Source organism: Athene cunicularia (assembly GCF_003259725.1).
Source record: "Athene cunicularia isolate RWA chromosome 12 unlocalized genomic scaffold, athCun1 chr12_part1, whole genome shotgun sequence".
Lineage (NCBI taxonomy): Eukaryota > Metazoa > Chordata > Aves > Strigiformes > Strigidae > Athene > Athene cunicularia.
In genome coordinates, this window is record NW_020799116.1 from 954,436 (window position 1) to 959,918 (window position 5,483).

The following is a 5,483-nucleotide window of genomic DNA, read 5'->3' on the forward strand; positions in this document are numbered from 1 at the left end:
CAGCACCCCCGCTCCGCAGCCGGGGTACCCCCGCCCTGCCGCGGCTGGAGGCATGGGGCTGCGATCTGATTTCAGAGTCGCAAGGTCTCTGCAAATTCCCCTGAAAAAGCAGGTCAAGGTTTGGATCATTTGCTCTTCTGCTTAATCACTCATTTCTGGGTCTGCATAATTCATCTTCCTGTTAAAGCACAGTTATGCTTTTTAGGAGCTTTCCTAAAAATAAAAAAATACCTTTAAAGGATTAAGAATATTTCGCTTATGATTAACAGCTCTCCTGAAAACCAGAAAAAAAAAACAAAACAAAAACAACAAACCCACCAAAAAACAACAGGCAAGGCCTGAGAGCATCTGAGATGCTAAAGGCAGGAGCACGTCACCAGTTTGAGTCCCTTGGCCTTACTGATAACCCAGGAGGCACACAGAGCCCAACACGTTACACGGTGAAGCTTAACACACACGCTCTGTGTTTTCAACAGCAACTGCTGAGCAGTCCTAAGGACCTTTTCGATTACAACAGCTGGTTATAAGCCAAAAAAGCAATACTGGGTTATGGAGCTCCCATAGGGGTCCAACTAGACTAGACTTGCACTATAGTCCACAGATTTTTTTCTTTTATAACAGTGCTGTTGCTTTTTTGCTCTCCCTACACTGTAATATATATTGCTAATATTTAATATTCATATCAATAACTAATGAATGAGCCAGAAGTGAAAGATGACTCGCCAAAGGTTCTCAGCATCAGGGATTTAAGGCGTTGACTTCAGGCTTTCTCTTACAAATAAAGTTGCTTCATATAACAACGGTTTCTATATGAGTTTGCAGAGCTTTAAAGCTAGGGACCAGTCACCCCTCCTTCCCAAACACACAGAAGCCAAGATGACTCGGTGACAAGGGAAGAAAAAATAGCAGGACTATTTAAGAGACACCTGACCTCCCTAAAGGGAAGAAATGAGCTCCCAAGGAGTACTGCCCATGCTAACGAGTTAATCAGCTGCTTAAGCAGAGTCCTTGGGTTTGATGGGAGCTCTGTTATGGGAGCCAAATTAAGCATAATGTCACTTTTCAGACCAAGTTCCCAGGCTTTGAATAGTTTCCTGTTAAATCATAAGGCTCGTGTACACTTCATTGCCCTGAACGTCTCAATCTGTGACATCAACGCATACTTGCAATGTGAAGGGAAAGCATACATCTATCCCGTAAGAAAAGGCCCTACACAGTTACAACCCCCACAGATATCACTGCATCGCATTACCTACCGTTTAATTTTTTAGCATTAATTACTAGATGAGTTCAGAAGAAAAAGGTCTGATTCCAGATTTGCATTCTGAATCCAGAATTGCATTACCCAGCAGTCCTCCCAAAACATCTAAAATATCTGCCATTTTCAACAAGATTTGCCAAAGTATAGAGGTCTAAAAGCTTCTCTCCTGTGCAAAGCAGCAATGCAGTAAAGGAGATGCCCATTGCAACGGCCCACGCAGAGCAAGAGCTGCAGCAGGAGCGCAGGTGTGACCCGTTCTGCTTGGACTGCCAATTTACCAATGAAACAAAGAACTGCCTTTTGCTCAGACAATAACTAGAGGGATTCCGGATAGAACTTACAGGACAAGAAGAGTGGGTTTGGTTGGTTTTTTTTTTTATAAGGAGATATAAGGAAGGAAGATAAAAAAACTATAGGAAAGTGGATTTAATTCCACCGCTCACATAAAAATGGTGGCGTTTCTTTTACAACCCTACACTCATAAGTGATCTGCAAGGACAGGTATCAGGTAGAAATATGGGTTTGTTCTTAATTTTCTTCCTTTAGATACAGCAAAGACTTGCAACTCTCTAGATAGAAAAGGCAGTTGTCCTTGTGTGGTGGGAAGAAAAATAAAACACACATAAATTCACTACAATGCCTCCAGTTTTGTTGTTATCACTGAGAACATACCTCTGTCTCCAGGACTGTGCAGCCTGTGGAGCTGATTTTGGAACACAGCACTTTAAGGCACAGCTCTTTTTAAGAACAGCGTGCACAAGGTACCTGTGAAATGAAAACGCTTACATCACCAATATGAAGGAAAATAAATTTGATAAATACAGATATAAGCACTTTCATTGAGTGTTTAGAGAGATCCGTTCTGTTAGGTTACAAAGCTTTAAAATTAATTACAAATTTGGAAATTAAGAGATGGCATTCATTAAGATTCATCACTCCTATTGCTTTGATGAGGAGGAGGAAAAAATCAGTTTCCTTTGCAGGAAACAAAACAGAGCACACACCTACACCCCCAGCTCCACTCTATCAATATTACTAGGATGGAGAGGGGAACACGGCATAACAAAAGAATCACAACTTCTCCAGATTTTTCTATAGCCCTCGTGAAGCAATCAGTTTATAACATTCAGCTGTTTTCCTTGTTTCCCCATTAACAGACCATTCCCCTTCCCAGTTTTCTCTCCTAAACTGAGTTTCTTCCTTAAAAAGTGTTCACTTTAATTACGAAAGTTTATGGACTCATGGGAGAAAGGGCAGGAAGTCAGACTTTTGGGATAGGGTAAAAATGTAAAGGTCATTCACACACTCACACACACTCACTCTCTCTCTCTCCAAAAATAATACACTATTTGACAGTTTCAGGATTCAGCATGTCCCACTGAAATTTGAAAGCTTATGTGAAACTAGGCCACGTCCTGTAACCTCAAACATTTAGTCTAGGAAAACAGCTCTCAAGTCTCCAGCTCCCACCTCGGGTATCGCATGACGTCTGTGCCAAATAGGAGACCTCAAACAGGGGGGCAAGAGAAACGTTGGTAAAATGAGTTGATTAAACCTGGGGAATAACAGTTCAGACTGTTAGTCACAGGTATTGTTTTTTCTGGTTAACTGGCTAGTGAAATATTAAATTATTCTCAAAGCATCTATAACATGAGATGGGCAGAATGGTCAAACAACTTACGTTCCATCGGGTGGCATGGACAAAGGAGGAAGATGACTCGTGTTTTGCAACAAAATCATTTTACCCTCCCCCTCGAATGTGTTAACTATTCAAAATTCACAAAAAGTCATGTTAAGGTTGAGGTTCCTCATACTGATGCATCATAACACATCAGACATCAATTATAAAAGATCATTTAAGCTATTTAAGTTCAGTTCTAAACTTTCCAGTAGTTCCAGTTGTCCTCTGGTCTTTCTGGGGAATAAGCAATTAATCCTGTGTGGTCTAAAGGATTATTGTTTATTTTCCCTCACCCAAACGTACTCTCCTCTCCCTCTTTAGCTGCAATTTCACTACGATGCTCACACAACATATGGAATGAGTAAAACCATCAATACAATGAGCGATGCCAAGCCATGCATAGCCTCTGGACGATTATAAACGCCGTGAAGTAACGCTAACTTGAGCAAATAAGAGGGAGAAGCCAGCCTCACGTCTACCAAGCAAACAAGTGTTTACTGGTTCTTTTTTCTATTGAAATATCCCACTGCAAATACAAACCCAAATCATTGTCATAATATCTTCTGCAGGTCCATCCTGAAAGTGTACCTTCGTCGTGGCAGTGGATTTTACTTACTGCACAGCACAGATCACTAGACCGAAGTTTTGGGCTCTACTCCAGTTCTACTTTTGAGACATCATATTGGTGTAGACAAGCAATTAACACTTCTGTTCGTTACCCACTTTTATCAGGAAAAAAAATCTCTAATTTAATTAGCGTTTCTGAAGTTAAAGAACCTTATGTAGCATATCTGATTTTTACCTAAATGACATATTTCTATCCATCCTCTAAATTATGATGAAGATTAACTGCAATTCTCTATTCCTGCTATCTACATTCCTACATATTGAATTTCACCAAAAAGAAATAAGCAAATATTATTAGTCTTTGAAATACCATAATCTCAAAAACGGGCCTAGCTGCAACATCAAACAAGATAACATGGAACATGTGCACAGATTTCAGCCTAAATTAACAAATTACTGTGTATTCACCCATCACTAGCCCTTCTGAAAGAAGAGCCATACCCAGCCTGGCCCTCTCGTTAAGGGTATCAGTGCCTTCAGAGCTCTTGAGAGACTTGCTAATTACTCTTCCAGAACTGGCAGAAACTTGAACCCTGACCAGACTTACCCACAACACTTGTGGCAGTTTAATGCACTAGAGAAATCAAAGTTGTATATTTGCTCTTTTACAAAGAAAAAAAGTCTGCAGTTCAGAATGTATTAGGCATTTGTGTTCTGTGACTAATACGATCCTGAGAGGATGAATAGCCCAACAGTATACATGCTTTTTTAATTATTTAAACGATAGCTCATATTTGTTAGATTCAAAAATTCTGAGCTAAACCATTGTATAAAAGGATACCCTTACAGAGGTGTCAAACTACATATGTCTGCAATTACACTGTAATTGCAATTTTAAACTAGATTATGTAAATATAAACTGACAGAACAATTAACAGAAAAAGAAAGCTGAATGACATTTGTAACGAAACTAATGGAAGCTCTTAGATAAAAAAGGGAACAAATAGCACATATATATAGTTCACGGGGCTTCTGCAAATTGAACCATGACTCCCACCCTTCCTAAAAGCCCCTCTCCTCGCTTGGGCCAGCACAGGGCTGCCTTCGCAGTTCTCCCTGGCAGCGCGTGGGAGACGCAGGTGGCACCACGCCTTTGCCGCAATCCTGCATCCTACCGTGTACCCACTGGCCTTGAATGGTGCAGCCAGCCATGGTTTTATAACCCAATACAGAAAACACGATGTATCCGTGGGACGAGTCTCTTCTTTTTTGGGGAGAGATCTCGGTATCTACAAACAAGAAGTCACTGGATCTGCTGGTTCCCAAATCCCTAAAATGTCGCCATAAGTGACCTCCATCTCAAGCACTTAACCACTGCATAAAAAGGCGCAGCAGAATGACAGCCACCACAGGTAGGAGCTACGACAGCCTGAAAGCTTTAGTGTCACAGGCCTGAGGGAACAAGGGCCTATGAGGCCATGAAACTACCTGTTGAGAAGGGCGAGTGGTTTTCCTCATTTCAGTAGGTCAAAGCTCAGAAGAAATATATACTCTAGGTACAGCTTATGTCAAAGCCTCAGGGGCTTACCTAAAGGCTCTGGACACATGGAATAGAATTATTTTACAGTTACACTGAAAGCTAGAAGTTAGTGAGCGATGCCGAGCAGGTAAGGGATCACCCATCTTTCTTTGGCAAAGATTTAGAAGATACCCTTGGAAAGCCTCGACTTACTTTTACAGGCTAGACCCGGCAGAGGCTTTCAGAGAGCGCTGCTGGCGGTTCCTGGCCCGCAGGCAGCCGCGGTGCCCAGGGCAGGGTGAGGGGCCGCAGCACCGCACCCGGCCAGGAGACACCCGCCGGCTCCCTCCACCCTGGCAGCGGGGAGCAGCACCAGCTCCAGCCCCGCCGCAGGCTCCACGAAGGCAGGAGGCGTTCACGTAGATGTGGCGCCAAGGAACCTGCCGAGCACGGCC